Here is a 26,667-nt window from a genome sequence, read left to right as displayed (position 1 = left end):
CAAAACTAAACACAGACCACCACTATTGCTATTCATCTTCATTATACCCAGGGGCAGAAATGTTCGGTTACTACTAGACTAAAGCCACTTTCCAAAATCTCGAAACTGTCTGCACATATAAAAATAGATTTTCTTTCTTTTATTTTTGCATCTGGAGTCCTTGAATTGTGGAAGCTCCCTTGTCTTTTCTACACTTTTAAATTTCCTAGCCACCCTAGAAGTCCTCATCATGTCTTTCTGCTTGTATTCATTTCCCTCTCTCGCTACGGCAAGTCTGTTCCATGGCCTTAGGCTAAATTCACAAGCACAGTGCCCTCGTCCTGACTATAACGCTGGAAAAAACAATGTAGCATAGTATGTATAACGATGCCTCAAATGTATACATTATTTTGCAGTGTACAAAGCACTTTTACAGCTCAATGTCTCATTTGATTTTTTGCAACAAATTTGTGAGGTTGACACTGGTACTCATTCTTTGCTTTAAAGATCAGGACTCTAAAGTTCTGAACAGTCTGGTGACTTGTCCAGGGAATGAGAGCTAAAAGTACAGAAGTCAGATCTCTCAGCCAAGTCTTCTAATCCCTGGTCCTGTGTGAGCCTCATAATGTGCAAAGGTGAATTTTTCATCGGGGATGGGTGATTGCTTCTATTGGATTCTCAAAATGGTTTGTGGCCATAGAAATTCTACCAATCGCTATTGCACACACCTGCTTCTTCAGGAGGCCCTTGTCCCGATGAGACATGCTGTACCATACATCCTTTCTGCTTTGCTTATGTAAATGTCTCACCATTATGGCAGAACTACTTCGGTGCAGATGGATAGTTTGCTGAGAGCTCTTGTGGGAAAAACTGCCCTACAAGAAACATCTTGGCACAGGTGTCCAACAAGTTTTTTGGAGCTTATTTCATTTTCTGGCAATGCAGATGAGATGCAGGCTCTCTCTGGCACCATTCTGACACAGCATGGAAATGAGTGAAGACCTAACTTGGGGAAGTTGAGAGGACTATCTCTCAAAGTAGACATGGACTACTTACATTAGAATCACAGGAGAGGTTTATTACAGATTCTGAGTCTCACCCCATCCTACTGATTCAGAATATTTGAGAATTTATAACAACATCTCAGTTGGGTCAAACACACACTAATGTTTCAAAACCACTAATAAGGAGCTAATATGGGCCCCACAAATGACATAAGTTGTGGGGCCCAGTGCAAAATAAAAACACAGAATATTTTGTTCAAGAATGAATAAGGTGAGAACAGAGCATTAAAACCAAGTACAGGTTTCTATGCAAATCAACAAAGTTGTGAAGCCAGCTCTGCATGTTTCTCAAGCTTTACTGTGTACAGGAGCCCCCTGGGGATTTCGCTGAAATGCAAATGCTGATTCAGTAGGTCTGAGGTAGGGCCTGGGATTCTGCATTTTTAGTAGGCTCTCAGGTGATGCCAGTGCTGATGGCCTCAGGTCATTCCTTGAGTCACAACTAGAAGTTTATTACTAGACATGCGTTTTATGCACATGAGGGTTTGAGAAGCACTGAGCGAGCACCGCACTGCACAAAAGCGTGGTTAGCAAACCAGCAACATCAGCATCACTTGGGTGGGAGTTCATTAGAAACGCAGAATCTCAGGTCTCATCTGAGATAACAAATTTGAATCTGCATTTTAATAAGATGTCCAGGTAGCTTGAATGCACATGATGTTTGAACTGGTCAGGAGTATACTCCAAGCCTTTCTTGTGACTTTGATGACAATGGACTCTGAGGGTGAACAAGAAGAAGAAAAATGCAGTTGATGGCAGGTGCACTGACCCTGTACCTTCCCTTACACTCCTTGGAGACCCCATGACTGTCATCTGGTACTGCCTTGTCTAAAACACGAATTTGGAACGACATAGGTTTGAAATGTCTCAAGAACAAAAACACACTTTGCAGCTTGCTTTGCTAGTAATGCATCTAGGATCGTTTGTATTAACGACCTGAAGGGTGGCTACTGCGCTGACCTTCACTTGGGTCCAAAGAGGGAACTGGATAAATTCACATTCACGGTCAATGTTAATTGACTACATGGGCCCACTATATGCACTATTTTATCATCTCACAAACTTGGTTGGGTTCTCTTATTGCCAATTTACAGACAAAATTAGCCGAGGCTAAAAAGCATTAGCCATATTGACTAAGACCATGCTGATATTAAACTGCAGAACCAGGATACATGCCAGTTTTTGTTTTGTTGTTTTCCAAATTTAGTGTTCTTCTAGGACCTCCCAAAAGAACATCGAAATCAGTTCTTCTCAAATTCACCACGCATCAGAATCACCTGGAAGACCTAACAAAAAAAAGAATACTGGGACCTTACTCCAAGGGTTTCTGATTCAGTAGGCCTGGCAGGGTGTGGGAGACTGCATTCTGACATAATTCCAAGTGCTGTTGAGGCTGGTCTGGAGAGTTCCCTGAGAACTTCTAACTTAAACATGTATTTCCTGGCAAAACGAGAGCTGCAGACTGAATAGGCACTAGGGAAGGACCCTGGTACAAAACAGTTTTCCAAAATTTTACAGGAGAGAACTTTCCTGTAACCCATGTGTTCTGAGAAACCAGAAGCAGAGTCCTTTATTTTCTCCCCCAGGAGCTGAAATCTGACAAGTACCAGATGAGTGGCCACGGAGCAGGAAATGCTGACTGACAAACACTAAACGGCTTGAATAATTATTTTTGATGCCCACAACGAGGGCATCTCACCACCTCCCGATGAATACGAGAGGACTGTCCTGAGCTTCTTCGTGAGCATCTTATTATTGAAAATTGACAGAAACGGAAGCTGTCCCCCAACGCTGCACTGCACTACAGGGCCAGAGAGGTTCGCCTGCAGATGCACCATCGCTCTGAGCGCAGCCAATTTCCAGCATGGTTCTGCGGGCCCTGTAATATACTACTCTGAGAAGTTGGCACAGTTCCAGCAGCGGTTCTGAGCACATCCAAGGTCATGTTTAGATGTCCAAACTGTCACTGCTGGGTATCAGTCTTGCTGAATCCCCATGGAACGAATGCCGGCTTCCGCAGAGATGGATCACAAAGGTACCTCGGCGGCCAACTCTGTCACCTACTCACACCTGCCCCCATCTATCTGTCTCATTTATCCAGTCTCCACAACAATGCAGAGGACACATCGCTCCTAGGTTAAAAAAAGAAAAGTGAAAATGAGCGTAATTGCTCTTCCAGGCAAAGAGAAGGCTCTGGAGGTGGAAAATTCAGACGACGCGTTCTCTCTTTTCAGAGACAGCCCTTGACATAGTCCTTCTACAAAACTGCTCCCGAAACACGTTATGGTATCTCACCTGCCTCAGGAAGGTGTTTAACTTTGGTGATTAAGTCAGAGTGAGTAAGGTTTCAAACTCCACTGTCCCTGACTCATCCAGGCGAGTTGAGCTGGAGATGGCCGCTTGTCAGGTGTTGGGGAATAGTCACAAATCAGTACAATGTAGGACAGCAAGAGGCAGAAGATGGGCAATCGGGTAAGGCGGGACATTTCCAGACCAGACCTGCAGAGTCTCTCCCCTTTTGTCCATAACCTCCAGATTTACCACCCTCCCACCCATGGCATCCTCTCTGCCCGTCCTGACACATATATGCAGAACAGAGGAATAAGCTTTGTACCCCTGAGACTTCTGGACCGGGCCCTGCAATGCCAGCTCCCCGCTGTCCTCCAGCTTCAACGCTTGCCCTCCAGTTGCCTCCACACCCCAGCCCTCTGGCAGTGGCCATCAGCCTTCTGTGTCTCTGTGAATGGTTTTCCCATCAGCATCCCTCACATGGCCCTCCCCTCCTGTGTGTGGCCTCCGTGAACAGCCCATGGGCTAGCCCACCCAGCATTCTGGCAGAATCCAGACAAAGAGAAAGCAAGCCTGGAAAGGGCCTTTATTTTCCATTTCAGTGCTGTGCCACAGTCCCCTTCTTAGTCTGTGTGTGTCTGCCTGCACCACGTTCCTTTTTTGGATGAGTGTCTTTTTTTAGAGAATAGGCCTGTTCTACTTGAGCAGGGATTATTGAGGGTACCCCACCTGTGTCAATACTCAGGGTGTATTTAGCCAGAAAAGGATCCAGCCTCATGTGCACATGCTCACCCATGCATGGGAGCTCAGAGTATGGCAGAGAACACTGCCATACCTGTAATTTTCTGCAGCTGCACCTATTGTTCCAACGTTCTAAAAATGCAACCCTCTGTGTCCTGAATCTCTTTTTGATGAATAGTTGTTTTATTACATATGCTGCATTTATACATAGAGGAAACGCAAAAATAAATGATTTAGCAAGCCCAAGATGTGCACTGCAGAAATAGAATCATAAAACTATGGACTCAGGTCCTGAAGCCACTTTTGGATTTAGGATGAGAGTTGAGAGAGAGACAGGGGTGGGGGGGGGAGGTGGGGGAGAGAAAGAGAGAGAGAGAGAGAGAGAGAGAGGAAAAGAACGAACCTGGGGATCGGAAGAAAAATAAAGCAAGAGTGTCTGCTTGGAACCTTCTAAAGATGAGCAAAGACAGTGTCGAAATAAGGAGAATGATTAATGAAGAAAGAGAGAAAACCCCAGGCTTAGCCTTTCTTAAAAACACCTGCCTGAAGATCTGAGGGCAATAATGAATCCAGACAGTGTGCAGTCCAACCATTCCTTCTATCAAATGGCCCTTTAACTGCTTCTGGAAGGCAGCACATCTCAGGCAATGCTTGAAACTACAGCAAAATAAGTGCTTCCGGCCTTTGCAGCACCTGGTCACAATTGCCTCTTATCCTACAGAAATGCTCCAGCTGCCCCTAAGTTTGGCTCCTCTGAGCATTCAGCTTGTGCCCCGCGCCTCCCCTCAAGCACCACAGGGGAACATCACCACACAAATGGCTCAGAAATACCCACACACGCTGCCACAGGGTTGGAATGTGCATCTTCCACATCCGCTCCTGTGAGAAAGTGTTCTCTGGGGGAAACCAAGAAATTAACAAAACAGGATACTTCACCACGAATACGCTGAAAATTCAGTTATCAGCTAGCACCTTACTCCTTTATTGTAAGAGAAAGCTTCACTAGTCAGGCTGCCAGTGTTGACCCTACTGGATTTCTCTTAGACTCTAAAGTTGTGTGGAAGTTTACAAAACTGATTTGGGTCATACAGAGACAAGGATACTAGACTTAGACTCATTGCACACTGGTCTTACATCTCCCAACGTCACCAATTTTGCATTACATAAGAAAACAGAGGCATGCCATGGAATCTTTCCTAGCTATGAAAATAATAAGAGGGCTAATCATGCCTAGGTGGAAGCAGACAGCACACTTATGATACAGGTGAAAGGATTACGGGGAGGCAAAAAGAAACAAAACCAAAATCAGCAGCGCACACACTGCACCGTGAGTCTCACACGGCTAGCAGGAAGCCGTCGTCAAGAGAAAGGGTCACAGAGAGCGAAGAGAACAGGCTCTAAAGTCTGACTGCGACAGCGAATGTCCCAGCTCTGTTCCTGATGCCCCTCAGGACTCAGAGAGGTTATCTCACTCCACTGGGTTTCATTTAAGTCATCTCAGTAGAAATAACCTCTCTTCTTGCATGGAGTTAATGAGATGATTAAATGGGAAACACGCACATAAACACATTGCTTTGTTTATTGTAAAAACTCAAATAAACCTGTTCTACAGTCTATTACATGTACGGCTTTCTCATCTTAGGTATGTAACATTGCTGACTTGATTGTAAGTTCTTGAAAAGCAAGGATCATGTCTCATTTTCACTTGTGTCTCTACAGAACATTGTGTAGAGTACAAAGTAAGCACACCACAAATATCCTTCCACTGATTAATTATTTGATTAAAATCTTCCATCTTTTACAAACTCTTGAGAGATAAAAGACTATGAGGCCTGCATCCAATAAAGGCCCAGTTTGTGAGGATAATTACACTGTATATCCCCACCAACCTGCACTCACAAATACAGATGCACACATCTCCCCAATGCCGAGTTAGTGTTTTGCGAGTCGTTCAAGGAGGCAGTCCCCCTCCACTTGTCTAATGTCTCAGGGGATAAATCAAAAAGCCTTTGCTCTGTGGACCTCCAGAAAGTTTCTCTATAAGCACACCTACCATCTGTCCTTCCTGTCCCTGTGAAATACAGTAGCATCATCTCAAAACAAACTCTGTTGAGTTTGGTGGGCCATGACTTTTGTTGACATGAATGGCACAACGCTTTGATTTGTACCCATGACAAAAGCCCAATACTAACTTAAACGCTGAAGCAAGAATGAGATCGCTCAATAGGTCATATCTTATTTGTAAGTCATAGCTCCCACAAGCCATTTCTTGATTCAATAACTCTGTGTTACACACATGCAGTCAAGAACTCTAAATTCTAAACTCTAGCAAAAGGTAGAGGCTTTTGCTGGGCAATGTGGGGCATCTTCATTATATCATAGGCCCACAACCAGTGGAGACTTTTTCTCCCAAGTGACCAAAGCTAGGTAACCTGGAAGCTTTTCTTTCCTTTTCTTTCCCTAGCGTATTTGAAATAGGTCAAACACAGATGAGTCTCTTGAATACTGTCATGGAGCCCAACCTTTCATAAAGGAAAGAGCCCAGAAGTGCCAAGAGATAGTTTGGTGGGAATTCAGGTGGACTCCATGTGCCACTGGGGCTTGGGCTTCAGTGAGTGATCCCTACAAAGTTCCACCTCACTCTTTGTGGTGGTTCATTCTATGTGTCAACTTGACTGAACTATGGGATGCCAGATAGCTGGTAACACGTTATTTCTGGGTGTGTCTGTGAGGTTATTTCTAGAAGAGATGATCAGCAGACTTCATAAAGAAGACCCACCCTTCCCAGTGTGGATGGGCACCATCTAATCCACTGAGGGTCTGGACAGAACGAAAAAGGGGAGGAAAGGCACTTCACTCTTCCCACCTGAGCTGGGACATTCCTCTCCTGTCCTTGGACATCAGCTACCCTGTCTCAGGCCTTTGGACTGAAACTGAAACTTACATTGCAGACATGAGCCAATTCTTCTAAGTTGATGAGAGAGAGAGAGGGAGAGGATAGATCTTAGAAAAATCCAGACTAATACATGCTCCCACCCCACACTGCTTCGAACATGACATTCAGTAGGTGCATCAGACCACCTCTCACTGTTTCCTGTACACTCTGTTCACATCGGGAATTCTGTGACTTGCTGCTTTATTTGGAATGCCCTTCCTTACTGTTTGTTAGACAAATTCCTCCTATGCCATACCAAGGTCAAGTTTAAATATTAATTCATATCCCAACAACCTTTTCTTTGCAAAATTTTGCTGTTCCCCCGTGAGTGTTCTCCAGACATACTTTACCCTGGTGTGTGGTGTGTACTGGAAGCATGCTTTATCTTTTTGTCATATGTGGAGCTCTGGGAAGGCAGGAAATAGACACAATGTTTTTCTCTACTCCAAGAACCCTCGCACATGACTTGTGGTTGCTTTCAGGGCAATCTGGATCTTGGCGAGTGCTAAGGAGGTCGCCATAGTTGGAAAGAGCATGGTAAACAGCATGTCCAGGAATAGGAGGAGCTTGAGCAAAGCACAAAGAAACTGGGAAAAATACCGATGAGTTTGTGGAAGGATGGAAATGGGGAGCTTATGGAATAGGAGGCACATGTAGAAGAGAAAAGTTGGCAGCGACAAAGCCAGCAAGCTAGCATGCTGCTCTGTGTGCTGGCATATCCACCGCCCAGCGCAGGCTGACCAGCACGGATCATGTGGACAGGGGCTCCCTGCCCGAGCCTCCTGTTGTTCTGCCACTGGGAAGCAGTGACAGGAGATGGGTTTGGGAGGAAGCAGGGGCCATCCACAGCCCTTCTGTATCCCTCCATCAAAGATCACCCTGACTACTGACCCTTTCCACACAGCCCTCTCTTTCTAGTGGGAGCCACTACCTCTTCCCCTTATCCCTTCAGGCCTAAAAGTGTTAACAGTGCCTTCCTAAGGTCTTCCTTCTGGCCTAAGAGTGTTAACAGCCCCAGGGTCCTGACTGTCTCTTATGATTTCCCTACACCTTGGTTGTACCTTTGTAAATATCCACTTTATTAAACTCTGCTCAGATTACCCAATGTGAGGATGCCATCTTTTCCCTGCAGGAACCCTGACTATTACAGGTAGGTTGTGCAATACGCCCTCGCGAAACAGTTTGTACTTTATCCTGAAGACGAAGCGCAGACAGGGAACCACAAGGAAGACCTCCTCAAAGGCCAGCTCAAAGAACCACTGGTGGTTATAGATGGTAGCAAGCTTGAGCTTGTGTCTTTCTTCTCCAGGGGACAGCCCTCCTTGGCAGGGAATAGGCGGGGAAGAAGAATCAGGATTCCCTGAAACAAATCCACTTGCAGGCTCTCCTCCATCTTTGCTTAGTCTCTCACTGGCTAGTGTGGGTCACCCTACACTCTGGGACACACTGGATGAAGAAATGGGGCTTCATCCAGTCCCTGGACAAGTTAGACCAGCCTGGCAGTTGTCCAAACCAAACACTTTTTTTTTTTTTTTGCAATTACACTGATTAAACTGATTGTTACACTGATTGTTGTCCAAACCTGGCATTTTTTGCAATTACACTGATTAAACCAGGACTTATTCAGGCAAACTGGGAAGAACAGTATAGATTAGCCACATGGTGCCACATTAGAAAAGAGGCTGGAAATACCTCACTCCTCCCATGCCCAAGGCCTGGCACGGCTATGAAGGATGCACAGGCCTCTGGGGAAGCGAGCGTATGTGTCACTCATGGCTTCATCTCCAGGGCTAGTTCCACCTCCAATCCTTTGTCAAGACACACTTTAACCATCAAACCCCAGCACCCAGCCTGGATCCTACCTTTAGCACACTCCTATCACCCTAAAGCACCATGCACACTTAGAATCTAGACATGATCTAAAAGGGAAAAAAAAAAATCACAGCTTAGATTTGGTTAGAGACCAAAACCATCCCCCAGACCACATGCAGCTGCCGTTTCCTTTCCAGTCAGTGTGTGTGAAGCCTGGCAACCGTGTGTGCAAACTGGGCAGCATGCAGACTGCCTGTCCACCTGGTCTTTGCCCCAGGGACCATATACACTTATGATGTACATGTATGGCCATGTATGGTGGGAGGGTGCAGCTGATTCACAACCAAAGAAGAGAGAGTCTCTGCTGCCTCCAGTCCCCACGGTACACAAGAAGAAAGGTCAGATACAGCTAGAACTCCAGAGGGACAGAGGGGACACCTGGGCTCAAGGTGGGCCTTGTCTGTTCTCTCACTAAGTGACCTTGACTCCATTTCCTCTCACCTTTGGTGGTGACACAGTGCCCACATGACTGCCCGGGGTCTAGGTGACAGTGAGGCACAGCAGGTGGGTGGATTGGCATCCTCCAAGAGAGAGGCTGCTGGCTTCTGAGCTGCGTTTCTACCATCTACGGAGGTGAGACACAGTCGGGACGGGAGAGCAGGACCGACGTGCAGGTGTACACTGCAGTGGTGGGAGGCTCATCCTTCTCTGTCCCTGTCCTGTAGAGCCCACAGAAGCCTCTCCTCTCTCCAGTGGCCTGTGAGGATAAGGAAGGGGTCCCCACGGTCTGGAAAGACAACATTCCCTAAAACAAGAAACTGTGAGTAATTAAGTGCAGAAGGGGTCACTGGGTCTCTCCAGATAGTGACCTAGGTGACGCAGCACCTCAGGGAACAGGACGCATCCCCCAGAAAGCGAAAGCTCCCAGTGGGAGGACAGTACCTTTGCTGGGGCCTGTTGTCATTCTGGAGCCCTCCCTCACCTCAATGGGAGTGGGGGTGCTCATCATTTGCATAGCCACTGCACTCTCTCTCTCTCCCTGCGCAGGACAAAGCAGGCAGTCCGCCTTCAGCCCAGGCCCCTCGGTCCCTTCCATCATTTCCGTGTGCTCCCTGGGTTCTGCGTGTTTCTGCTTCTGACAGCCCAGCCTGAGACTGTTTGTACCCCACCACCACAGACAGCCACCAGTGCCTGGGGTTTGTGTCACCCAGAGCGGCCCCTGGGAGTAGCCTGTGTGGGAATTACAAAAGGGCCTGGTCACCCTGGCGGGTCTCTGCCTAAAATTGAGCCTCCACTTGGCTTCTTGCCCTGTCCTGCCTGGCTTCCCCCACACCTTCTGTCTTTTCTCCTAGGCCCACTTCCCTAATACGTCATGACCACACAAATCCTTATCCCAGAGTCTGCCTCTAGCAAACTGGAACAAAGACAATCCTATGTGTAAATCCCGCAAATGCTCTGTGATTAGAAGGAGCTCTTCTGGAGAGGAAGTATGAGGTATTTGGGAGTCTGCAAGGAAAGGAAGGTGCTAGAAAGATGCAGGGTGGTCTGTGGTCAGGCACTGGGAACAGGCAACAGCAGGTGACCCCACCCCTTGGAGAGAGGACACGGGGCAGGGTAGAGCCTGCAGCCGGAAGCCAGGAATGAGGGCCCTTCTGGCTCTGGACTAAGAGGCCTCAGAGGGTCAAGAACATTTCTGTCTCCTGGGTCACGGACACAGGAGTGAGGGGACACAATCCAGCCAGGCTTAGGAACTAATGAGGGACATTCTTTGAGGGGTTGAGGATTTGGGGAGTTCAGTGAGTCGTGAGGGGATGTGGACAGAAAACTAATAAAAGACATAATAAAATAATAAAAATACAACAACTAAGGAAAACAATGTGGAGATTCCTCAAAGAACTAAAAGTAGGGCCGGGCACGGTGGCTCACTCCTATAATCCCAGCACTTTGGGAGGCCGAGGCGGGTGGATCACGAGATCAAGAGATCGAGACCATCCTGGTCAACACGGTGAAACCCCGTCTCTACTAAAAATACAAAAGGTAGCTGGGCATGGTGGCAGGAGCCTGTAGTTTCAACTACTCGGGAGGCTGAGCCAGAAGAATTGCTTGAACCCAGGAGGTGGAGGTTGCGGTGAGCCGAGATCATGCCATTGCACTCCAGCCTGGGTAACAAGAGTGAAACTCCGTCTCAAAAAAAAAAAAGAACTAAAAGTAGGTCTACCATTCGATCCAGCAATCCCACTACTAGGTATCTACCCAGAAGAAAAGAAGTCATTATATAAAATGAAAAACATACTTGCACACACGTGTTTATAGCAGCACAATTTGTAATTGCAGAAATATGGAACCAGCTCAAATACCTGTCAATCAATGAGTGGATAAAGAAAATGTCATACATGTGCATATATATACACACACATATATAAACATATACACACACATATATATACACACACCACGGAATACTACTCAGCCATAAAAAGGAACAAAATAATGGCAACTGCAGCAACCTGGATGGAATTGGAGACTATTATTTAAGTGAAGAAACTCGGGAATGAAAAATCAAATGTCTCATGTTCTCACTCATATATGGAGCTAAGCTGTGAGAACTGAAAGGCATAGAATGATACGCTGGACTTTGGGGCCTCTGGGAAAAAGGTGGGGGTGGCAAAGTCTAAAAGACTACACCTTGGATACACTGTACACTGTACACTGAAGGGTGCACCAAAATCTCAGCAATCACCACTAAAGAACACATTCATGTAACCAAACACCACCTGGTCCCCACAAACCTATTGAAATAAAAAAAAAAAATCCAATCAACCAAACCAAAAATCAGCTGAGTAAACAGAGAAAAGGTGAGGTGTTCTCCCTAAAAAGAAAAGGGCATCTAAAGATAGGGGTGGGAGGTAGGCATGGTGGCTCATGCCTGTAATCCCAGCATTTGAAGAGGCCAGGGTGGGAGGACCGCTTGAGCCTAGGAGTTCAAGACCAGCCAGGGCAACATGGTGAGACACTGTCTACGAAAAAAAAAAAATAGCAGGCATGGTGGTGTGTGCCTATTGTCCCACTTACAGAGTGAGAGCCTGTTTAAAATAAATAAACAAATGGATTAATTAATTAAACAAAGAATAAATATTTGGGCGTGGCTCTGGAGTATATGTGTAAAGGTTGGATCTGACAGTAGCAGAGGGAGAATACCGAGGAAGACTAGAGTCAGCCAAAGATGCCCTCGAATGCCAGGCTGGGGAGTATGCTTCCATCAGCAGCAAAGCAGGTGAGCAGAGCCAAATGGCAGGAGGAAAATCATATTTGGAAGCAATAAAGAAGCAAGTCAGGGTGAAAAGATAATGGGGGCAGGGAAGCCCCTCAGCGCCAGAAACAGAAGCACTGACATGTCCCTTTCCTGGGAGTTGCCCTTGCCAAATACATTAGGCCCTGTTCTCGCCATCAGACATCTAAGCAGATATGCTTTTAAGGGGCCGGAATCTACCTAATCAGGACTGGGGTGGGGGGGCTGTGTGTCAGGGGTCTTTGTGGCCCATTCTTTAGGCCCCCTGGGTAACCTTTCCACTCACAGCCATCCCCTGGCCTGTGCTTCTAACGTACTTTTAAACTTCACTTCAGGTGGTTATCTCCAAAGATGTGGATGAACTGAGGTGCATTAGAATAGGATTAGACACCCATTTATTTGACAAATGTTCATTGAGAACCTATGATGTGCCATGTATTGTGTTAGGCTCTTAAGGAATTCAGTGCAGAGGCAAACAAAGCAGACACACTCAGGCAGAGAGAGAAACAGACAGGATTATAATGCAGAAGTGTGATGGTTCTTATGACAGGAAACTATGGGTGTTGTGCAGAAAGTAGACACGTGTTGAGGAACCCAGCCTAGTCTGATGGGTCAGGGAAGGATTTGTAGAAGTGATATTTCTGCTGAGAACTTTATAAATGAGTATAAATATGATGCTGGGAGAGACATGGGAGATCATCTAACACTAAGGAGCCCACAGAGGTTAAGTCTGTGCAGCTTTTTCTGTCATAAGCCTAAGGCTATTTAGCTACTTACTTCAAGAAAGATTTTGGATGACAGTGGGCATCTCCTGATTCTTTGACTCGAAATTAGTAATAGTCTTTTTTGGGGTGAGTAAGATTTTGCAATGAACATTTTGAAAGCTTGACAATGCACTGGGTGTTACTCATATTTTAACAAGATTTCTGCCATCTGGAAGCTGCCATGCATTCGTATATTTTATCTATGCTCACCTCAGCTTGCTTGTTCATATTTGAGAGATGCAGCAACCACGCCTAGTAGCTTGATTTCCATGGAGTCCAGTGGGGTGCATCTTTCATTATCCATTGTGTTGAAACGAGCCTGGGTTCCTGGTCTTTCTCTGACTCGGTTTTCGTATACGTCAGTGGGGAAAATGGTCTGCCTCATCCTGTTCTTGTTGTAATGAGGGTCAGTGTCAGCATTGAGGGCAAGAGTATTAAGGACTCTGCAGGAGCACAGAGGTGTTAATGTTTACAAACCTTCCGGGTGCAGATGCCATCATCCCCTCTCTTCCCTATTATTTTCCAAGTAACCAAATACATGCCTACATCACCATGCTCAACATTACACATTTATTTATTGAGCTTACACTATGCCTGCGAAGATGCAGTGTTCACTCTTCAGAACAAAACATATTCCTTACTCTATATATTAGGAGCTTATGATACAAAGAAGATAACAGCTACTTAAATGAAATAAAGCAGGGGGCCTGCACAGGCAATTGAATCATGAACACCGGATGGATACAGAAAGAAACGGACTCAATTTTAACTCTCAAAGTACAACGACCGAGTCTGAACCAAAAGAAGGAAGGCTTTAGGAGAGGGCTGTTTTCCTTCGCTCTGCTGGAGTTCTCACCCTGGTGGAAGGAGCTGCCAGGATCCTGACAGCGTTGGGGGCAAAGATGGGAGTAGGGCGGTGGTTGCACAGGTATAAAATTTCAGGCAGAAGAATCTGTCCTCAGGGACCTGAGCTGCAACAGCTGTTTATTCCAAAGTAATTTTCTTCAATGAACACCGGGCAAATAATGATCCAAGTCCTTTACAGAAACTCATGGTGCCTTCGATGATGTTCTCTATTAACTGCTCTCTGTAGGAAGGGATTCTAGCCGGGCTGTAGAAGAGCTGGTTCTTTCCCTGCTGCATTCTAATTTTGAACCTCCAACCACAAGCTCAAATCATTTCATAATCTCAGTCAGACGGACCATCTTCTGAACACCAGGCAGTGGGGGTGGGGGCCTCTTCCACCTGATCTTTTGGTCCCACATGCAACCCTTTTCAGTCCCCTCCTTTTTGCTGGAGGGAACTTGGCTAATGAATCTGTTTGAGAATCACTTGTTCAAGAGCCTTCAGCAGTTCCCACTGCCTTCAGGATGAAGCTCAAGGAGCTCAGAAGAACATGCCAGGACCTTGAGGTCTGGGATCCAGGAGCTTCCTGGTTATTTCCTTGCGTCTTCCTAACAAAGCTGAACCAACTCCCATTTTTGAGGCTTCACTTTCTTTTTCCCCATCCCACTAATCAACTGAGTTCTAGATACAAGTGTGGCATGCTCTCCCATGCCCCAACCCATTTCCCATGCTACCCCTCTGCCTACAGCACCCGTCCCCACTCGCTCACCCACACACTCCTTCCTTCACAAGGCTCCCTCTGACCCAACAAGGCTGCACTTGCCTAGGGTTCCCCCATAACCCCTGCCAGGCCATATGGCCATTCTGAAGGCAAGACCTACGTATTTTCTTTCTTTTCTTAATCCTCTCACACCCTATTGTGCCTTCCATGGTACCTAGTTCATTACCACAGGCAATTTATCAGTTGCTTGAAGTGAGGGCACACCGTAGCAGGCATCTGTCCTAAACCAGGTGTCTCTGAGACAATAGCTGGCCTCGCGCACAGCCCCAACCATGGCATCTCTCCAGCTGTTCTCCATGGTTACTCACGCGGGGCTGCCAGAAGCCTAACAAGCCTGCATCTACAGCACATGTGAGCTACGCCACTAGAAGTCACAAAGCCACATTTTGTGCTCCACAAAAGCTTGCAAAATGAGAAGGAAGAACGCGGCAGACATTTCATGACAATGTTTTTGTTAATTAACCAGAAAAATAATAGCTCAAACTTTCCTTGCACATGACAGCATGCAAAGCCCTTTCAGAGATATAATTCATATCTCATGGCATCACCATAACGAAGTTGGAGGTAGACTCACATCTCAAATCCCAGATCTGAGGCTATGAAATGTGTGATCGTGGGCAAGTCACTTCATCACCCTGGGCCTCGGTTTCGTTTTCTGTACAGGACAATGGTAACATCTATGGGTCCTCAGCCATGCGATTGTCCCAGTGAGAGAGCTCCCGTCTCGCTCTGTGGGGGTCCATGAAGAGCCTGCTGGCGGCTTAGGTCTACTGCCTGCAACGCCATCAAACTTCCCTATTCTCTGAGGGCAGGGTTGTTTGAAACCCTTAGCTGGTCCACACTTGCTATGGTGAATGGAGACAGGAAAGGTCTAGGTGGTTAGACTAGAAACTGATGTAAAACTGTGAAGGCAGGGGTGGCAATTACTAAAATACAATACAGGCAAACATGCCTTCACTTCCTCTGCAAATTCTTGAGAGATAGGAGGGTATAAGTGCAATAGAGCATGCTGTATTTCACCTCAGCAGAACACAGAAGAACCAGATAGCATTAATCAGAACTCAAATGCATGGAGTAAAATTAGCAACATGATTGCTCTTCTCATTGTAATTATCATGGGGATTTTTTTTTTTTTAAAGAAAGAGAATTGAAAATGTGGTATCTTCCTTTTTTTTCCCACTTGGAGTCACATTCCACACTTCTTAATCTTGTGACTTTCTCTTACTGGTATGGTATTTCCTTGCATCTCCCTGAACCAACTCCCATTTTTGAGGTTTCACTTTCTTTTTCCCCAACCCACTAATCAACTGATTTCTAGATGCAAGTGGTTTCATCTGTCAAGATGATTTCCTATTACTGGTCACCTCTGGGGATATCAGTCTAGGTTCCTTTCTCCTTCTGAGAATATTTACTGTGAAAACAAATCTCCTACTCCCAAAGCCCTGACAGACTCTGGAATTGGATTCTTCTAATTAAGAATAGGATACATTTACATGTTAGCTTCATCCAAACCTGTTAAGAATGTTCAATGATCAGCAGAACATCCAGAGAGAACGAGGAAGTCTATACAGTCATTGGCAGGAGTTGAGGCTGTTCTTCATAAAAAGCCTGACCAAAACTGCACCAGAAAACTCAAGAAAATGGAGGTAGGCGAAGATGAAAAAAGGGAACAGAATTAAGGAAATAGTGGGAGAAAACAGACAGAAAGATTTTGGCAAAGCTTAAACGTTGAGGCTGCATCCGTTTGGCACCTCCAGTACTGTATGCTCTTTTTTTTGTCTTTCTAATACAGTCCAAGGGCCCCAATTTGAAATGACTGGTGTTGGGGGGCGACTATCCTATGTGTGCGTTGAAGAAAAATAATAACAGCAAAAATGAGTTTTCATTTCCTAAGAATTCTTTCATGACTTTGAGGTAGAGCCCTCAGGAAGCCGTAGATTAGCCGAAGCTGACCTTACTTCGAGGTAGGCATGAAAAACCCACCTGAGGTCTGTCTTTAGGAATTCTGTCTTAAAATACACTTCTCCTGCCTTCAAAGCAAGAATGGGAACTCAGAGGGCGTAAGCTACTGGGTCGAGTTACCCAGAGTTCTGATACATCGGCTCATTGGGAATAGCAACACCTCAACTCTGGCTGCCCTTTGTTACCTTACTGATGATAATGCCAGACCAGACACTCTGAATCGATATATGTGTGAGATGCAGGAAAACTATCCCCTAAGTTGGTTCCAAGCCATCACTTAGAGATTCAATGGTAACAATACTTATACAGCTGCATGCACTATACAACATTGCTCTTCCAGAAATGCAAATAGTTTCGGACACCAAGTCCCTGTACAGCAACCTCAAAATTCCTCTTCTAGAATATGTGACCAATAAACCCCATCCCTTCCATCCAATCAACACACACACACACACACACACACACACACACACACACACACTTCTTTTGCAAACCGTAATTTTCCAGGGGCACTTTCTGAAGAGAATTCTTCACTCATTAAGCTGCTGGGACTAGTAACACCAACCCATTCCAAAGAAAAATTCCTACACTCTCCACGGTGATTTCTGGCCTTATCAGCCTCTTGTACCTGTGTGATCTCCTGGCAAGTTAAGTTGGTTTGGTGAATTCCTACAGCCACAACTATAACCCACGGGAAGATTCTTTGAGGCTCCTCTTTCTGCATGAAAGAGATATACATCTGGACAGCCCGGGGACAGTCCACAACGATCTGAGGATGGTCCCTGCAGAGCCAGCACGTGATGCTGTGCTCTCTACAGTCCCTGGGCGGCTTCCAAATTCTACAGCTGAGAGAGTAAGCAGGACTAGCAACAGTTGAGATGTAACATTTTGTATGCATATTCAAAAGACATTCATTATCTGTAGGACATTGTTTAGAAATTGCTCTCCTATTTAATTTGTAATAAATGATTAGTAAACATGTTTATCAATGTAAAAAAAATACACTTGCAGAACAACTTTAATTGGATTCACATACTTTAGTGTCTGGCAGAGCTGAGAAGCCAGCCATCCTGTACCACTTGAAATGTGCTTCTCCTCTCCAGGGCCCTGTCCCCAGCCGTTTACTGTCAGACGTCATCTACAACCCCAGATAACCTTCTGCCAAATGCAAACTGATGGTCACAGGAAAAAACAGAGGAACTATGGATGAGAGTGCCCGAATATGTGAACATCTTTTGTCCACAAAAGCTGGCAGAGCGTAATTCTTTCAGAGGGTCAACCCTCAGTCCCATCCCACTTGGTTCAGTCCCTTGGATAGGGAAGGGTGGATCTAAGACCAGAGCTTGGCTCTCGGGCTTGCAGACTATAAAGTTAGACATCACTAAGTCTGCCGGCATGACATTCTTTCTCCTATTAATAGCAACTTCTTCCATTTGCTCGCCCCAGAAAACAAAATGAATGAGGCTTGGCTGTGAATGTAGGAGAGAATAAAACCCAGGATGGCAATAAATCGGAGTGCAGAGTGGCAGACACTGTAATCCGCCGGAATGCTGCTCTGGCTCAAGGAAAAGAACCTCTTTGGGGAACCAGTGAAGGGAATCGATGCCCATAAAAGCATCCAAGGCAGCAAGCCACAGCAGAAAAGATAGATACTGTTAACCAGCATATGCAGCAGATTGCTGGTTGTAAAACAAAATAGAAAGTCATTAAAAAGGTGGGCAAAGGGCATGATCGTGTGATGTGGATGTCACAGGGGACGTGTGTTATAGGGGGCTCAGGATTTCCCATCCGTCAGAAGGTCAGCATCGCCAAGACTGCCTGGAATCCCACACTACAGATCCCTCTCTATGCGCTCACCGCAGCAAGGTGAGAGATGGGTTAGTATTTATTGCCACTTATGTAATAGGTCTATTTGGAAACACATTCTGACTCGCTTATCAGGATATTAATACATCACAGCATATTGAGCTGTATTCATTTTGGGTTCGGGTTGCTTTAACCAAAGGCTTTCCTGGGAAGCCTGCCAGGGTACGTTTTTCTGGAACGAGCTCCCTTTTCCACCTCATTCACCACCTTTTGATCCACCAGAGGGCAGAGTCAACCCATAAGACTCAGGCTCAGGGACTCTGGGGGGCAGTTTGAAATAGGAGTAGTTCTGGGAGAAGGAACCAGAAAGCAAAGGCTGAATAAGTTCTTCATCCTGGAAGCTGGAGATGGGAAGCATTTCTGGAACTCTCAGGGCAAAGGACCATCAGTAAGGCCCAAAAGAAGCAAGTTAAAACGTTCTTAATGTGCTGTGCCTCAGTTTCCCAATATGTGAAAGGAGCAGGTGCTTGAATCATTTCAACTCACCTCGTAAATTTAACCACACTTTGCAGGTCACAGAAAGCGCCTCTCACATCAAAGGAGGGACAGCTGGAGGAAAGACAGGCTGCAAGGTCGCTGCCAGCACAAATCGGAAAAGGGCATGTTCTGGAGGCTTCTTCCCGCCTTCTCGCTTCCCTCTCCCTTCGCCTCCTGTAGGACTCCTTCTCCTTCTGCATTTCCATTCTTGCCCTTCTTTCTCCTTTTCTTTCTTGTGCTAGTTTGGCTACCCTCTCCAGCTCCTCTCCTCTTGGGAGAAATAAAAGTAAAATCAAAAACAAGTCCTAGGGGAGAAATGACAGCAGCTGCTTCCTCCCCCTCCTCCTGCCCCCACCAGGGGAGGTGGCTGCGAAGTCCCCGGCACACTGCCAGCCATGGTGAGAGCTTTGATTTCCAATCCTATCGCCTCATTTTGTCAGCCTCTGCATAACACAAACAGCTCAGCCCCCATTTATCACAAAAAAGATGGGGCTGATGGAAGGGGAAGAAAGTAGAAGGAACACCTTCCTCTCCCATAATAAATAACTGGCACAGGCATCTCCTGTCACCCTCAGCATTGTCCATGGTGTGTATCTCCCTACCTTGCCATTAAGAAGTAACTCACCACAGCTGGGCTGGAGAGAAACAGTATCTCCCTGCTATTGTTCACAGTGTTCTTGTGCTGACAATTTCAATCCATCAGACTTTTCTTCTGCAAAGAATTGATGGACTGAGGATCCTCTGGCTCATAGCTGTTTGTATTTCTGCACTCGTTCACACACCCAGGTGCACAGACCCTCGCGCCCACTCCATCTCCCAGTCCCACATCTCACAGGGGTGCCTGGGGATCCAAGGTGCTTATGGAAAACTGAGGCTGCACCTTTCCTGGGCTGTGCCTCTTCCTCTGCCCACACATACCCCTTGCCTGGGACCGCTGCTGATCTCACTCTCTCACACACACAATGGACACACAAACCACATACCACAGCACACACCCCACCACACACACACACCATACACATCACATAGCACACACACAGAAACAACACACACATACCACATACCAAACACCATACACGTGCACACACCACACACATACCACATATTACAACCCAGGCCACACATTACACATGCATGCACACACCATATACTACACCACACACCATACACCCCACCACATACACACACCACACCCACCACACAGCACACACACGAAAACACACACACACCACATACCACACATGTGCGCACACGATACACCACATACCACAACACAAACCACACACTAGACATGCACACACACCATACACACAATATACTACACCACACACCATACACCCCACCACATACACACACCACACACAGCACACAGCACACACACGAAAACACACACACACCACATACCACATACCACACATGTGTGCACATGATACACCACATACCACAACACAGACCACACACTAGACATGCACACACACCATACATACAATATACTACAGCACACACCACATATCCCACTGCACACACACACCACACAGCACACACATGAAAACAACACACACGCACCACATACCACACATCACATGTGTGCACACACCATACACATACCACATACCACAACACAGGCCACACACTACACACTCACGCACACCATACACATACCATACACCCCACCACACACACACCACACACACCACACACACAACACACATGCACCACATACTACACACCACACATGTGCACACACCATACACCACATACCACAACACAGACCACATACTACACATGTACACACCACAGATAATAAACAACACATACACACAAACCATACACAAAACACACACACCATACACACATATATCATACATGCTATACAACACACACAACATACAACACACACCCCATCACACACATCACACACACAACACATGCACCACATACCACACCACACAACACACACCCCCAACACACCCATCAAACATGCAACACACACCCACCACACACCACACAACACACACTTCTCCACACATACTACACACACCACATACACAACACATATCCCACCATACACACTACACACACCATACCACACAGACCACATACCACAACATACATCACACATTGCACTGTACAAACAGCACACACATACCATACACCACATACCACACCACACAATACACATACTCAGCACATACCACACCACACACCACACACAAAACACACTGCATACCACACACCACACAACACACACACACCACTCATACCACACCACAGACACACATAACACACACACACCACGCACAACATGCCACTACACAAACCCCACCACACACCACACACACCACATACACCACACAAGATACACCACATGCCCTACCACATACACACATCACACACACACATCACACACCGCACACTACACACTACATACACACCACATACCACATCACATAACACATACACCACATACCCCACCACACACTACACACCACACTCACACCATGTATCCCACCACACACACACACCCAAGCACATTATTTTCTTTATCTTCTACTTTACACTCTGTGGGAGGGTTCGACTTAGTCTAACTCACTCGATACCATGAAAAATATCCTTTCCTGATTCGCTCAGTCAGTGGCCCAACTTCGTTTGCACTGTGAGCCCATCAGTGTGCTAGGGACGGGGTGTAGCCGATGTGCTGGCAGTGTGGGGAAGGCAGGGTGTGTTTGGGCAGCTGGTGCTCTACGACTCGAGAGGAAAATCAGGCCCATTTGTGGAGCTTGCTTTATTTATTTGGAAATGGATGTCATGCTGTCACTCAGGCTGAAGTGCAGTGGCACAATCATCGCCCCCCACAGCCTCCAACCAGCCCCCAGAGTAGCTGAGACAACAGGCGCTAGCCACGGTACCTAGGAGTACAGAAGCTAGGACCACCAGACCTAGCTATTTTCGTTTGTTTGTTTTTGTAGAGATGGGGTCTTATTACGTTGCCGAGGCTGACAATTTCAATCTCCTGGCCTCAAGCAATCCTCCTCACTTGGCCTCCCAAAGTGCTGGAATTACATGCATGAGACACCATACTCAGCCACTGTGGACCTTTATATAAATGCCTGTATTTTATAAATTACCTGCACCCCCCGCCACCACACAGGCACAATATTAAAAACAATTTCCACAACTTTTTCTGATGTGCAAAGCTGAGAACCATTATTGTGAGAAGCTGCTGAGTAGGATTTGCGTGGAAATGGGGAACCAGATGGGCAAGAAATCTGGACAGGTTAAGAGAAGTATTTTCATGAAGGGCCTTTTAGTTGCCCTAAGGAATCCAAGGCGTAGGCACCAAGAGCTTCCAACAGGACCGCACTGCGCTGGAATTTGTGTTTGGGAGCCTGCCTCTCCCTGCAGAGCCAGAGCACTCATGAAACCACCAGGGCCCAGGCCAGCCAGGGCTGCTGGGGTATCAGGGAGGGCGGGGTCCCAGGGGCAGGGGAGGAAGGGATGGAGATTGGAGACACCAGGAAGTAGAACCTAAGCCCTGATTGAAGATCTGGGGATGGGAGGGGCAACAGCGGAAAGGAAGAGGCATAGCACAGTAATGACCCTGACTAACATTTATTGATCACTAGTGGGTGCCGCGCACTATGCAAAGCACTTTACTCACATTATGTTACGTGAGCCACACAGCCACTCTGTGTGGTAGTTAACAAAAATGTCTCCACTTTGCGTGCAAGGAAACTGAAGCCTAATACATCGCCTCGGGTCATGCAGCTACTCAATTACAGAGCAGGCACTGAGTTCTGGTGACCGTCTCCAGGAGACCCATACTCGACAGCAAGGTATGACTCTGCCTCCTGGTTTCTGTCCTGAGAAAGTGGATGGGATTGGTGCAGAGTCCTAAGGAATGGAATCTCAGGGAAGGCTCCGTGCACACGTAGGAACCTAACGCTTGGTCAGGAACCGACACACGTGGTTCTCTAATGGACTGTGCTGGACTGGTTTTGTTTGCCCACCCAGGCTTGATCACATGGTCCCTTCTGCTGTGCCTCAGAGGTAGCTATTGACAGCTGGTCTCACAGCAGGTACTCAGGCACCTGTTGACTGGCTCATCAAATGTGCATAGAGCACTGCGTATGGGAAGGACAAGAGGCAGGAGAGTTCCCTAGCTCTCACTGAAAAAGGAGTGGCCATAGGCCCATCCACATCACGACCCTCGGCTTCCTTGTACTCAAAGCTTGGATCGGCTTCCTCTGTCACTCTATGCAATGTACCACACAGACATCCCATAACTGACACTGTTAGTAATTGTTGGCCTCCTAGTGAGGCTTCCGGAGACATGGTTGGGTTTGTAGATTTGTCTCCATGAATACCTTTCTGAGGAAAGCACACAGGTTTACCTCCCTCTTCACCTACGAGAGAGCCTTTCTCCTAACTACCCCTTCTCCCCACACTGCCCCCTGTGCTCTTCCAGTCCCTTCTCTGTCCTTGCCATGGACAGTGCGTTTTACATGAAGCTGTAAAGTTTGATGACAGCTCTCCTTGTCAATGTGGCCCTCATGCTGATCCCTCAGTGATATACTGTCCTGACCCTCCAGCAGTTAAGCAGCCTCATTGCAGATGAGAGAAAAGAGACAGAGAGAAGCAAAGGGGGAGTGAGACCCAGAGAGGCGAGGCTGACAGTGACGCACAGAAGAGAAGAGAGGAAAAATGTGCGAGGAGGAGGCCAGCCGGGGGGAGCATGAGGAATCCATTCAAGGCGGGAGGAAGGAGAACAACCAGAGGCCGTGTTTTCCATCACCCTTGTTCTTTTTGTTTCCAGTTAGATGAATGAGCGAATCTGTGTGTGAGTGTGTGTGTGTTGTGTGCGTGTGTACCTGTGTGTGACAAGGCAACAGGAATCTAATTCTGGGCAGCATCGTGACAAGCTCCAAACCCAGAAGAATTCTGAACAGGGCAAAATTAAGTATCTTTAAAGAAACTAACTAAGGAGCTCATGAGATTTGGGGGTGAGGGGTTAATCCCTGGCCGGGAGGTTTCCCAGTTGCAGCTGGTGTGGAAACCTCTCCCTTTGCTCAGGACACCTCTGGGGCTCCGAGGCACCCCTTTCTGAGGCAGCACTGCTGCTTATTTGTCCTCAGATGATCAGAGCAAAGGCACCACTTTTATCAGACAAGCGTCAGCTCATTTACAGAAGGGACCTTCTTTTCCTCCCGCCAGGCAGATGAGGCACGTCTTCAGGCATCTTTAAAAAACACAAAGTCTGACAGTAGGCGGAGCCCCAGTTTATGTTATAAATATTCGCTCCCATGAAAACCTCCTGGATTTGATTTTAACAGCCCCAGGGGAGGTTGTTTTGCTGACTACAGAGTTGCTGAAATAAAACCAGTTGGAAAAGAATCTTACAGAGCCCCACAGTGGGGAAAGCCCACATCTACCCCTCCAGGTGTCCTATCCAGTGGCCTCCCTTGTTGTTTATTTATCTCATTTCTGTTCCAGTCTCAGGCAGGGATCACTTTGGAAGGGTCCCAGCACCCCAGCCCTACATCTCCCCAAAGAGAAGGCCTGTCTGTTCTGAGCAAGGGCCCACACCGAGTGCACGGATCCTAGCACAATGCCACGCTACAGCTTACACGTGATTCAGCGCCTACAGCACTTTGCCTACATTTCAAACTAATAGGCAGTTTAGGTGTTCTCCTTTCAGTTTCATGTGTAGAGGTGGAGGCTGCAATGAATGCCAGCCCATGGTGTCTAGGTGATTAGATCTGTCTGCAGAATGCAGGTAATTTGTGTTTCTGCTTTGTGCAATTGGCACTAATGCACATGCATAAAATGGAGCCATCTTCCAAAACACACGTCAAAGAAATATATTTACCAGGCACAAAGGCTGGGAGCAGAAGAATTGAACTCTAATGATAACATGTTTGTAGAAAAGTGATGCACTTAAGTTATTATGTATGAAAACTATTGGCAAAATTGTCAGTCTAGGCTCGTTAGAGAGAGGAGGGATGAATAAGAGGGGTGGGTCTGCCCACTGGAATTGAGGGACACAGAGCTGTGTGAGGACATAGATTACTTGTGGGAAAGGAAAATAAAATGAAAATTAAAGGTTCTGAGGTAGAATTTAAAAGAGAAACAGGAGAGGATTTCATAGGTCAAAGGGAGATTGACAAGAACAGAGCTGGGAACAGGATCCTGTAATGAACCAGCTTTTCACTCATACTTTCTGTACTTCATAATCCTTTTGCTTAAATAAATGGAGCTGGCGCATTTTCCATTTGTCCTCATCTCCTGCATTTTATCATGCCTCTGTTGACCCCAGGAGTCATACCAGATTCATATTTTTTTCCAGTATATTCTGTTACACTGTGCTATCTACGGTCTCTACAACTTCATGCATTTTGTTTTATATTTTACTTTTATACTTAGACCTTGATGTTGGTTTGCATTTTAAGAGTAGGACATTAACACCCTGACCCTGATTTCATATTCAAAGCAAATGAGGTCCAGGGAAGAAGGGCTTATGGAGGTCATTGCCTGAGACAACTTTAGTGATTAAGATGAATTGCACATCCTCAGGCTCCTGCGGTGAAACCCTCCCTATCTCTAAAATGGGAATAAAACCGCGGGCCCCTTCTACTTTTCTCCTGCCAACACGGCAGACTTTGAGGAGAGTTACGCCAGAGGAGCATGTCAAGGTGATCGCTTGACATATTTTGATAGCAGAGAAAGGCATCACAATGATTAATTCAAGATATTAGATCATTGAAAACTTACAATGAGTGTGCATGCTCGCTCACTCTCAAAGACACACACACACACACACACACACACACAATACATTTCATCCCACTTCTTCCAGCAGAGCTCAGCTTGTAGCAGCCCATTCATACTCTACCAAGAGGCGCCTTGGGGTTTAGAGTACAAATAGACTGTACAGTAGATTCCACATCCATGGACAATCTAGAAAAGGACGCTAAGCTCTCTTTTCTCGCTGTTGGCATGCCTCTCTCCAGGGACTCTTGTGGATATGAATGCCTACTAATCCTTGCAGAACCCTAAGCAGGAAGGCAAATACTGTACTGTGCCTACTACCAGATGAAGAAAGAAAGGAGCCAGCAACACAGATGATTTATCCAATGTGGTTTACAGATTTGGTCTTCAAAAGTAGCCAGAGGTCCTATTCTTTATATGGACTGATTCAAAATTTAATTAGCCTGGTCCCTCTCACACCCACAGCAAAGACCCTGTTTCTTGCAACCTTGGGGCCATCTTTAGAGCAGGAAATAAATAAAAGCCATTAGCTGGGTCTTAAGGGTCTCAGTCCACTGTTTTCAGGGAGAGCTAAACTCGGTTGGGTAAACTGAGTTTTGTCACCACTCACTTTCATTCTTTTCCCTTTTATCTTCTTCAAATTCCTAAGTCCGCCAACCCCTGGGAAGAACAGAAACATTCTGGCATTCTCTCAAAACCCCTGGTCCCATATACTGAGAGGCTCCAGAAATACAACATGTACATTTGAAGAAGCCATTAGCTCTGATCAGTTTTAAAGCCAGATCTGCTCAACATGTGCAGAAAGAAAATAGCAACATAAACAGGAGGAAACAAAGACAAGAATTTTTTTTTAAAAAAATCATCAGCCGAGCTGTAGAACCAAGCTGTGACTGGGAGGGAAGGCAAGCGGGAGGCTCAGACTGGGGACCTGATTCGGGTGCAATAGAGAATGCTCAGAATTGCATTCATCTCAGATTTGTTAATTTCCCTGCTCTCTAGCTCTGATGGGGGCTTTTCCACCAGAGCATATATTCTTTATGCAGCATATCATAAATCCGTATCTCCCTAGGAGCTGATGCACAGGCAGCCATGCC

General features: G+C 46.4%; 1 protein-coding gene across 8 annotated transcripts in view; it reads right to left on the bottom strand.

Annotated features, from left to right (window-relative positions):
- Nucleotides 1-26,667, bottom strand: part of NTM (neurotrimin) — a 970,307-nt gene that overhangs the window by 191,841 nt on the left and 751,799 nt on the right. The gene's annotated exons all lie outside the window — the stretch shown is intronic.

The sequence above is a fragment of the Aotus nancymaae genome, unplaced genomic scaffold (genome assembly GCF_030222135.1).
Source record: "Aotus nancymaae isolate 86718 unplaced genomic scaffold, 86718_ANA_hifiasm-v0.15.2.pri h1tg000012l, whole genome shotgun sequence".
NCBI classification, from domain to species: domain Eukaryota; kingdom Metazoa; phylum Chordata; class Mammalia; order Primates; family Aotidae; genus Aotus; species Aotus nancymaae.
The sequence above is the reverse complement of the archived record's forward strand: the minus strand, read 5'-3'. Positions and strand labels throughout refer to the sequence as shown.